Consider the following 12,488-nt stretch of genomic DNA (forward strand, 5'->3'; position numbering starts at 1 on the left):
AAATGGACATGACAATCTCGACGATCAAGAAGGATTAGCACTCCCATAGAAATGTGAGAACACCGCTTAGAAAAGGTAAGGATCTACACTTGACATTGAAGCAACTTGAATACCACAACTCAAAATAAAACAAAGGATTTGGCTTCTAGAATAAGCCAGAAACGAATACATAAACCCTCATGAATTTGTTGGAAGGATAAACCTAGGTAACTACTTGAATTCCCACCTATGAACTCCCGAAATTCTCGGTTATGCAATCTAGTACAACAAGTACAAGGAGCAAAATATCATCACACAACTCCTAGCCGAGTTCTACGCTCCAAATGTACTTCCTCCGTCAACACATTATCAAGAACCTCGGAAATTGTGTACCTCAGACCTTCAAAAAACATTCGATATACTAGTTATGGCAATACATCTGATTGCTCTCCTCAGTACTAGGTGGTGCCAAACTACTCTCACCACAAAGAGTATAGAAGTGTTTTCAATGTCGGCGTCGTCTGGTATTGCGGAACTTAAACAATAAGCACTGTGACGAAAACATCTTGGAGCTCAACTCCCCGGGATACTGCCACAGCCCCTAAATGTCAGTAGGCACCAAGAAGAGAATTCCAGTTACATCGATATCGCAACGATTCCCACAATAACCGCGTGATCCTAAAAAAATTGACTGAAAAAGGAGAGTAATGGAAACAAAAACACCTACGTCACGATTCTTCGCCTGAGCGACGAAGTGGATAAGGAGTAAAAAGAATTCCTACTCTCCGACATAACTAGACTCAAAATAGTTTTTTGTCTAGGCTCGACAACGGCAACAGCTCGATCAATCAAGGGGGCTCCTGTGGTCAGTAAAGCTCTGATACCAACTTGTAGCGCCCAAGATGCGATTCTATCCAAATCACGCGATGACTTCATGATTGGGCACAAACGCATTTCGAGCGCCTAGCAAGGTGGATATCATTACAACATACCATGTATTGAATAGATGAGAATACAAGATAAAAGATTACACTCGCCACAAGCTACAACATGAATACAATAGTACACCAATACATAGCAATCATCATACAGAAGAGCTGGATCTCACTACTGATGAAATCAAACAAAAAAGAAGAACGACATCCACCCTGCTAATCCCAGGCTCCCGACAAGGAACCTATCCCTCGATCGAAGAAGAAGAAGCAGAAGAAGAACTCCAAAACAAGCAAGCATCGCTCTCACGTCATATCATCGCATTACCTGTACCTGCAACTGTTGTTGTAGTAATCTATGAGCCATGAGGACTCAGCAATCCCATTACCATGGGTATCAAGACTAGCAAAGCTTAATGAGTATGGAATGGATAAGTGGTGAGCTTGCAGCAGCACTAAGCATTGTATGGTGGCTAACTTACGAGTACAAGAATAAGAAGAGAAACTGCGCATAATGGTCACAAACTAGTAATGATCAAGAAGTGATCATGAACTACTTACGATTCAATTATAACCCCCACAGTGTTCTCTTGTCGAACTCACTCGCAAAGAGACAGTCACGATCACGCACGCGGTTGGTGTATTTTAATTCAGATCTGGTGTCATGTCTCTACAGCCGGATATTACAAATTTCCCATCTACCACATAACCACGGGCACGGCTTTCGAAAAGATTAAACCTACAAGGGTGTCCCAACTTAGTCCATCACAAACTCTCACGGTCCGCGGAGGAAAATCCTCCATTCCGGAACAAGTCGATCAAGCTCGGAATCCCGGATCACAAGACATTTCGACAATGGTAAAACATAACCAGCAAAACCTCTGGATGTGCCAACACCCTGATTGGATCCACGCGTATCTCGTCCCAGGCCATGATCGGATTGATCAAGCTACGAGTAAAACCAGACCTTGAGTTTCCCGTGGTCGCCCCTCAGGTTGCCCGGTTTGGACCAACACTCATGAGGAGCACTTGCCCGGGTTGTTGATTAATTATCCTTGAGGTACGCAAAGTCCTTATGCAAGTTTTAGTTGTTATTAGGAAAATGGTAAAACCAAAGTTGGGCCTTGCTGGAAGAGTTTTATTCAAAGCGAACTGTCAAGGGGGGCCCATAAACCCCGACCGTGTTAGGAACGCAAAATCAAGGAACATAACACCGGTATGACGGAGACTAGCGCGGCAAGAGTGGAACAAAACCCCAGGCAATAGGCCAAGCCTTCCACCCTTTACCAAGTATAAAGATGTATTAATTAAATAAGAGATATTGTGATATCCAATGATATCCATGTCCCAACATGGAACAACCTGCAACTGCACCTGTAACTAGCAACGCTATAAAAGGGGCTGAGCAAAGCGGTAACATAGCCAATCAAGGGTTTGCTGGGTTGATGGAAAGGCTAGAGGCTATCATGGAAATTTGGGAGGCTTGATAAACAAGTGGTAGCTAGCGCGACGTAGAGATAGCATCGAGACAACTAGCAAAGCAAAGATTGTAGTGGTATCTAGGGTAATGATCATCTTGCCTGAAATCCTTCTAGGAAGAAGGTCGAATCCATGAAGAAGACGAACGAGTGTAGTCGAACGAATCCTCACAATCGCAACGTTACCGGAACTATCAAGAATAAGCAACACCAGAAAGAAGCAAACAACATGGTAAACCAACAAGCATAATCATGGCATGATGCAAAATCAAGTATGATGCATGTCCGGTTTAATGAGTCATGGCATGGCAAAGTGCAACAAACAATACTACAAATTAAGTGGAGGTCAATATGCAACGAGTTGCATATTGAGGAAACCCCACATTCGAATTATTCAGTTTGCTCTCGTTTATGAACAAGACAAGATTAGATGTTGGTTAACATGGCAAGAGATGAAGCATAATTAATCTACCTAGCTAGGAAAGTTTAAATGAGGCCGGTAACAACAAACAACAATTCCCGAAAATCCTCATATGCATATTTCGAATTTGGTACTGTTCTGCCCAAAACCATATTTTATTGTTGTTAAAAAGCAAAGTAAAGTGCACCATGTTAATCTATGCATTTTCCACCCCATTTACATATAAAGTTTATTTAATTGGGAGCTACAATTATTTAGTTACGAAATAAACCATTTTAACATGGCATTAATGCAAATTAATGCAAACAGCAAGTTTAAGCATTTTTAACATGGATGAAAATTGCATATTATGAAACTAGATGAAATTCTAAGCATTTACATATATGAGTCATTTTAATATGATGCACGATTGTTGAGTTATTATATGCAAAACAATAGTTCTGTGATAGTATAAAAAAAAAAGACACGGGCCGAATCTAGTGCAAGCTGGGTCAACATAGAGGAGGGGCTGTGGGGAGCTCACCCATGGGTCAAGCCCAGGTTGGCTGGGTGCAAGGAGGCCGGGCCTTGGAGCAGGCTGCGATCAACGAGAGGTGTTGAGGCAGAGGCATCGCCCTCCTCTGCCTAAACTGTTGCTGCTCGATGCAGTGAAGAAGACCGGCGGCTGGAGGGGGGCTTCGCACGGCGGAACTTGGGCGTAGGACGGGCAGAATGGAGGAGGTGGTCGGGATGGTCCTGATCTTGGTAGACACGAGGTAGAGGAGCGGCAGCGAGCTCCTGCACCAAAAGACAATAGCAACAATAGGGGTCAAAACCAGGAGCGCGAGGAGGAAAAGGATGTCCGGCTCAAGCAGCAAGATGGACCTGAGGAGGCGGGGAGAAGGCGAATTTTAGGGATGGTTGAGGAAGGGGTGCTGGGAGTGGGAGCTCGTAAGATGCAGGTGGAGGAGCTCAGCGTCCATGGCGGCATCCATGGCCGGGCAGCGGTGTTTGGTTCCTGCTACAGGTAGTCGCCGGGGGCGACGTGGTTGACGAGGTGGCAGTTGAGGCAAGCTCCTGGCAGGGGCCCCTGGACGCCGGCTGGCATGGCACCGAGTCGAGGGAGCTGATGCTCGTGGACGAGGGGGGCGAGGTGCTGTGGTGGTGGATCGGGATGAGATCCCGAGGAAGACAGTGGCAACGGCCAAGAGGGATCGATGGGACATCTCCCTAGATTCTAGGGTTCCCTCGTGTATATATAGTAGGTGGATTTGGTTAGGGACTAATCGGACCGTCCGATTATGAACAGACGGTCAAGATAAATATTTTAGGGAGTCCAAATGAGAAACCGAAGATACTTTAGGGATGTTCGGGGTTGATCTGGACCCATCGATGACGACTGAGTGGTTCAAGTTCGGGGAAGTTTCAGACGCCCATGCATGGGGGTGTGTGCACTATGCAAAGAGGCTGGACATTTAGAGAGAGGGGAAATCATAGATGGGGGCTGACAAAATGCCACGGAGAAGACAAGAGAGAAGAGAGCGGTCTGGTTGGTCTGAGAGAAGGTGAACAGAGACAAGTAAGAAGCGACAACCACGAACGGATGCAAATTTTGAAAAACATGCGGATGCAATGCACATGATGCCATGACGAATGCAGCAAACAAATAAAACACACAGCAAAAACAAAATAACTGGAAGGCATCTGGAGCATCGGTCTCGGGTCGTCAGATCATCCTCTTAAGAAAAATGAAATACTTGATATCTTCTATAATGGACTAACCGATGCTTCTAGGGACTTCCTAGATAGTTGTGTTGTTGTGTTTTCAGGGAACAACCTGTTGAACAAGCTGAAGAATTATTCAATAACATATTGAAAAATTATGATGATTGGACTCTTCCTGAACCACCGCCTAAACCTACTCCGAAGAAGAGCGGTATCTTATATCTCAGTCCTGAAGATATGCAAGAAGCGAAGAAATGTATGAAGGAAAAAGGTATTAAAGCTGAGGATGTCAAAAATTTACCTCCTATTGAAGAAATACATGGGCTTGAGACACCACCACCCAAGGTGGTAGAGGTAAATTATTTAATGAAATTCAATGATAATGACAATCCTTATAATATGCATCCTAGTCAATGCCTTTATGAGTTCGATAACTACATTAGAAAACAAGATCACTTCAATGCAAATGTTATGAAACAATTGAAATACAATTCTGATATGATTGCTCGCTTGAGTGACTTGTTAGTTAGAATCTCAAATGATGTTGGAGGTGTAGGAAAACATGGCTCTATGGTTCAAACTCAACTAGAACAAGTTGCTGAATCCCAAAGAGAATTGCTTGATGAAATGAACAACAATATACATGACTTTGAAGTTAGAGTAGCAACTAGAGGAGGTAAAATGTCTCAGGAACCACTCTATCCTAAGGGACACCCAAAAAGAATTGAACAAGACTCTCAAATACTTAACACTGATGCACCTAGTCCTACCAAAAAGAAGAAGAAAAAGAAAAATGATAGGACTTTACATACCTCTAGTGAACCTGAGATAGAAAAAACTCCTAAAGCTAATAATGATGTTTCTATTTCTGATGCTGAAACTCAATCTGGTAATGAACACTCACCTACTGATAAAGAAAATATAATGATGAGGTTCATGAAGACACTCAGACAAATAATAAAGAACCAGATAATGATGTTGAAATAGAGCCAGCTATTGATCTTGATAACCCACAACCTAAAAATAAAAGATATGATAAAAGAGACTTTGTTGCTAGGAAACATGGTAAGGAAAGAGAACCATGGGTTCAAAAACCCATGCCCTTTCCACCTAAATCAACTAAGAAGAAAGATGATGAAGAATTTGAACGCTTTGCTGAAATGATTAGGCCAGTCTTTTTGCGTACCCGCTTGACTGATATTTTAAAGATGGGCCCTTATGCAAAGTACATGAAAGACATCATCACCAATAAGACAAAAATACCGGAAGCTGAAATCTCCACCATGCTTGCTAATTATTCTTTTAAGGATGGAGTAACTAAAAAAGTTGGAGATCCGGGAATACCAACTATACCATGCTCTACCAAAAGAAATTATGTGAAAACTACTTTGTGTGATTTAGGAGGTCGTGTTAGTGTTATGCCTTTCTCTCTGTACAAAAGACTTGATTTGAATAAACTCACACCTACTGAAATATCTTTGCAAATGGCTGACAAATCAACTTCCATACCTATCGGTATTTGTGAGGATGTGCCCACTGTTGTTGCAAATGTTATATCTTAACATACTTTGTTATACTTGAGATGCCCTAGGACGACAACATGTTGATTATCCTTGGTAGACCCTTTTTGAATACTGCAGGGGCCGTTATTGATTGCAATAAAAGCAAGGTCACTTTTCATATCAATGGTAATGAGCTTATGGTGCATTTTCTGAAGAAACAATTCCAAGTGAATGGTATAAATGTTATTGAAAAATCTTCGACACTCACTATTGGCAGTTTTCAACTCACTTTACCTACTACCATAAAGAAATATGATATACTTATTGTTGGGGACATGCATATCCCCGTTGAGGTAACTTAGTGTTCTATGAAAGTTCTTCGGTTTCATGGTAATCGAAGGTGTTTGTTAATAAGACTTGTTCAACCTTATTAATGGATCACTTTTGAGAGGTATGAAGTTGATGAATTTAGTACGCACCACCTTCTATCCTTACCTTTTATTTTCTGTTTTTCTTAGTTAAATAAAATAAAATGCCATGTTCATCCAGTTTTCTGGATTTTCCATGCAATAAAAAATGACCCAAAAAAATTCTCAGAATGTCCTGAAAATTTTATTCAATTTTTTCTAAATATTTAAGAATTTCTGGTGCAAATAACCTTAGAGGGGGTGCACCAGGTGGGCACAGCCCACCTGGGTGCACTAGTAGCCCGAATTTGACGATGACAAGACATGGAAGGGAAAGAAGAGCGGCAATGCCAAGGGGCAGCAGCATAACCCGGCGGGTCATGGAAACAACAGTAAGCGTAAAGCGGATAACAGTTTGGATTTTGTGGCTAATACCAACGTGCAGGACAAGGGCCAGCGGCGTAAGGGTAAACCGCCCCGGCGTAGCGGAGGACCAAGTCCTAACCCAGAGCGCCTGTCTTATCTGTTAAACCAGCCTTGCCCAAAGCACCCTGGTGGGTTGTGGTCCCCACGTGGCCCCCCTCGCTTATCTCTTTAGCCCATGTCATCACCTAACTCCAAAAAAAATTCACTGTTGCTCTCTCTCTCGTGTTCTTGCTCTCCACCTGCGGATTTCGATCTCTTTGCTTGAAGCTCCGTTTCCGGAACTGTTTCAGGGGATTGCTACTTGGTATGTGACTCCTCCATTGGTCCAATTAGTTTTTGCTTTAGTGGTTTATATTTTGAATAATAAGCTACTCTTGGTGCTGCTGTAGATGAGCTTGCACTACTAGAAAAAGGGCTATAGATGGGATTAACACTAATGGCGCACCAGACAAGCCGTGCGCCATTAGTATATACTAATGGCGCACCACCTTCCGATACGCCATTAGAGATGAAACTACTAATGGCGCACCTGGCCCAGGGTGCGCCATTAGTATCAATTTTTTTTTAACTAGTGCGCCTGTCCAAACATACTAATGGCGCATCCAGAGACAGTGCGCCATTAGTAGTTGAAACTACTAATGGCGCACCTGCCTCGGGGTGCGCCATTAGTATCAAAAAAATGTTTTTTTAACTAGTGCGCCTGTCCAAACATACTAATGGCGCATCCAGAGACAGTGCGCCATTAGTAGTTGAAACTACTAATGGCGCACCTTGACCAGGGTGCGCCATTAGTATCAATTTTTTTTTTTTAACTAGTGCGCCTGTCCAAACATACTAATGGCGCATCCTGCCCACGGTGCGCCATTACTAGTTGTAACTAGTAATGGCGCACCAGGCCCAGGGTGCGCCATTAGTATAAAAAGTTTTTTTTTACTAGTGCGCCTGTACAAACATACTAATGGCGCACCACCAGGAGGTGCGCCATTAGTAACCTGGATTAGTAATGGCGCATCAAGAGTTGGTGCGCCATTAGTAAGTGGGCAGCAACAAGATATTTTGGACAGCCTCTCCTACCCACACTCACTTTCTCCCCACTTCATTCTCTCCACCTCCTCCTTGTCTCGGGTGCCTCCTCTTTTTCACATCATTTCCACCATAGATTCATTCAATTTAAGTGGTTAAATTACCTTGTTTTGATAGGTAAGTAAGGGGGGAAGCTATATTATGTTGTTCTCCCTACAACAATGTGCACATGCACTTTTTATGGCCTAGCTAGATCTATGTATGTTCGTGGTGTTGCATATGTTTGTGGTGTTGCATATGTGTTTGTGTTTGGAGGTGTGCCGGTATTTGAAATGCGATAGTTGCCAATATTTTGCCGGAATGTTGATTCATTTCCGTTTCGGCGAGAATTTTGGCATTAAGCATTCTTTTTGGTCCTATTTTTAGGGAAAGTCATGCCAAATTTTTTGATACTAATATTCATACTAATGGCGCATCACATCATAGTGCGCCATTAGTATGCCAAAGGATACTAATGGCGCATCACTAAACAGTGCGCCATTAGTATGCCGAAGTTACTAATGGCGCATCCGTCTGTAGTGCGCCATTAGTATGCCAAAGCACCTGGTATACATGGCCCCCTGGGAGGCATACTAATGGCGCACTGTAGTATATACTAATGGCGCATCAGTGGTGTGCCATTAGTAAAATATACTAATGGCGTGCTACTAATGGCGCACCACTGATGCGCCATTAATGGCCAGATTAGGTGCGCCATTAGTAGTCCTTTTTCTAGTAGTGTTGCAGTTTCCTTCAGTGCATTATTTTACTCTATTCATTACGAAGTATCTACTTGCTAGGGAGAAGGTTGGTGCACTTAGTGCCCCTGATTTCACTGTCTTATGCCGTGCACTCTATGGCGCTAACACTTATAGCTTGGGAGCTATTGTGGCACGTCGCCTTCACCTTAACAGGTCCAAGGGTAAAATTCATGGCGGTATTTATGCTACTCGCTTAGCGAGTCACTTTAACGTTCAGATATGCCAACATGACCACTACTTGCCCAAGGTTTACTTAGATCGCCAGGCGATGGCTGGTCATCACTTTATTGATGGTGAGAACACTACTATGGATGTTCCTTATAACCTAGTTTTTAGTGAAAATACTCGCGATGTTATTCCGTTGCTGCACCTGCTTTTCTGGATTCTATTGCCAGGGGCGGATACAGGATCATGCCTGAGGACATTGCCGCCTATCGGAACAACCAGGCAGCGGCTGAGGAGGAGCCACATGAGTGGGACACTCAGGTGCCTGCTCCACAACACTTCAACATAGGACCTGGGGGCTACTTTGAGTGGTGATTACAAATTTAGGCCAAAAGCCTAAGCTTGGGGGACTACGTATTTCCATCGACATTGCATTCATGTTCACACATTTCATTCCAGTTGTCGGTGTCCACACTATTTCATTGTATTATCCATGCTAGGTTTATTTTCTCACTTTCTTCTTGTGTGTTTGAAAGACTTTGAGAAAATCCAAAAATATTTCCTGCTTCTTTTCGGTTTTTCTTTCTAGTTTAATTAGTTGTAGTATTAAAAGAAAACCCAAAGTGATTTCTCGATTCTTCTTGTCACCTGTTGGGAGCTTTCCCGTGTAAATAGTTTTCTCATTTTTGTTTTTCCTTCTCTAATTTGCTTTCTTCTAGAAAAAACTAAAACTCCAAAAATATTCCAGTGTTTCTCTGAATTACTTTTTCGTTTATTGAGTCATACCAAGGAGAAGACCACGATGAAAATGTTGAGTGGCTCTCATATGCATTATTGTTGATCTGACGCATTGCCCAAATTACCTTGTGTTCTCCTTTGAATAAAATGTTTGCAGATTCCAGCTTAGTCCATGGCATTCTTGCACTATTATTATTTTCAAATCGTTCGGTCGTGCAAGTGAAAGGCAATTTGGTGAACTGGCTATGGCAGAGAGAAGCGGGTATGAACTCAACTTGTTATGTTTTTGTAAATATGTTTAACCTAGTATCCATGATTCAACATATTATGATCAAACATGTTTGCAATGACAATTAGAGGTTATAGTTTCTCATGCCATGCTTAAGTAGCTAGGAGTGGATAATGATTTATCTTGGATGTCAACATTGCATTAAAATGATTGTGATGTAGTATGATGGTATGGTATCCTCCATCAAATGTTCGAGTGGCTTGACTTGGCACATGTTCATGCATGTAGTTGAATCAAAACAACATAACCTCTATGATATCTTTGTTCATGGTGTTCATATCCTACTCATGCTAGGATCCAATGTTCATTGTGCATAATGCATGTTCATGACCATTTTTGCTCTCCAGTTGGCCGCTTCCCAACCTATTTGCTAGCCTTCGCCTGTACTAAGCGGAAATACTACTTGTGCATCAAAATCGTAAAAACTCAAGTTATTCCAGATGAGTCCACCATACCTACCTATATTACCCTGCCATTCTAAGTAAATTGCATGTGCCACCTCTAAAAAGTTCAAATAAATATCATTTTTGTGTGACTGGATTGTTCATAGAGCGACAGGAGGTAGTCGGTATCTTCCATGCTAAGAGGGTTATTCTCATCATGAGTGTTTATTCACTCATCCCTGCACGAGAGGGGCGGTAATAGGGATTCCCACTCCCGAAATCAAATTGCAAATAATTAAACAAAACTCCCCCAAGACTGATGTTGGTATGGATAGTACCCGTGGATTCGGTTAGCCGTGGAGTGTGTTTGTTGGTGGAGGGGAGTAAACCTTTTACTTTTATTGCTTGGGAACCTCCACTAATGTGTTTAGCATGGAAGATATCGATAACTAATGGTCGCGAAGTAAACAAGAAGGGTGCATTTCTCAAAATTTCATTTATGTCTGCTTTAAAATTTTGAGCTCATGCACCGCTGCAAATCCCTGCTTCCCTCTGCGAATGGACTATCTATTTATTTTATGTTGAGTCATCACCTTCTCAAATAAGCGCCAGATCCTGGGAGCACTAGTGTCATCCTCATGCATTGTGTATAGTTAATGTTGGATGCATCATGACTGGATCTTTTCTACCATGAATGACAATGTTTAGTCACTGCTTGAACTTTGGAGGTGCTCTGCCTTTATGTTTTGCGGTTTAGTAAGGGCTAGCGAGATACCACCATTGTCATATTATATCATGATTGTTTTGACAAGGTGTTGTCTTTTGAGATATTTTATTATTGCTCGCTAGGTGATTATGTAATTGATCTGAGTTAATATAATTTTTAAGAGTTATTTTGGACATGGTTAGTTATAATATTTGCTGAAAACCTGGGTGCTACTTAAGCTTATTTATGTAAACAAGAGCAAAAGAGTTCATAAATTTTTTTATTTTTCACTTTCAGTTTATCAACTGAATTGCTTGAGGACAAGCAAAGGTTTAAGCTTGGGGGAGTTGATACGTCTCCATCGTATCTACTTTTCCTAATGCTTTTCCTCTTGTTTTGGACTCTAATTTGCATGATTTGAATGAAACTAACCCGGACTGGCGTTGTTTTCAGCAGAACTACCATGGTGTTGTTTTTTGTGCAAAAATAAAAGTTCTTGGATTGGAACAAAACTTTGTGAAAATGTTTTTATATAATAAAAGAGAATTACTGGAGCCAAGAACCACCAGAGGGGGGCCCTGGGTGAGCACAACCCACCAGGGCGCCCCACCCCCTCAGGTGCGCCCAGGTGGGTTGTGCCCACCTGGTGGCCCCGCAGACCCTGAATCCAACTCCATAAATACCGATTTTTCCAGAAAAAATCGGGGAGGAAGAAATATCTTGTTTCACGATACGGAGCCGCCACCACCTCCTATTCTTCATCAGGAGGCCAGATCTGGAGTCCGTTTTGGGCTTCGGAGAGGGGGGTCTTTGATCTTCGTCATCACCAACCCTCCTTCATCGCCAATTCCATTTTGCTCCCCACCGGGAGTGAGTAATTCCTTCGTAGGCTCGCTGGTCGGTGAGGAGTTGGATGAGATTCATCATGTGATCGAGTTAGTTCTGTTAGGGCTTGATCCCTAGTATCCACTATGTTCTGAGGCTGATGTTGATCTGACTTTGCCATGCTTAATGCTTGTCACTTTGGGCCCGGGTACCATGATTTCAGATCTGAACCGTTTATGTTATCACCATTATATCTATGTCCTAGATCCGATCTTGCAAGTTATATTCACCTATTACGTGTCATGATCCGTAAACCCCGTAGTGACAATAGTCGGGATACTTTCCGGTGATGACCGTAGTTTGAGGAGTTCATGTATTCACTATGTGTTAATGCTTTGTTTCGGTTCTCTATTAAAAGGAGGCCTTAATATCCCTTAGTTTTCCATATGGATCCCGCTGCCATGGGAGGCTGGACAAAAGATGTCATGCAAGTTCTTTCCATAAGCACGTATGACTATTTACGAAATACATGCCTACATTATATTTATGAACTGGAGCTAGTGCCGTATCGCCCTAGGTTATGACTGTTATATGTTGAATATCATCCAAGAATCCACTGATCCAGTGTCTACGAATTTCTCTTATATTGTTCTTGCTAAGTTACTACTGCTATTGTTACTGTTACACTTGCTACAAAATCGTTGCTATCA

This window comes from Triticum aestivum, chromosome 4D (genome assembly GCF_018294505.1).
Source record: "Triticum aestivum cultivar Chinese Spring chromosome 4D, IWGSC CS RefSeq v2.1, whole genome shotgun sequence".
NCBI classification, from domain to species: Eukaryota; Viridiplantae; Streptophyta; class Magnoliopsida; order Poales; family Poaceae; genus Triticum; species Triticum aestivum.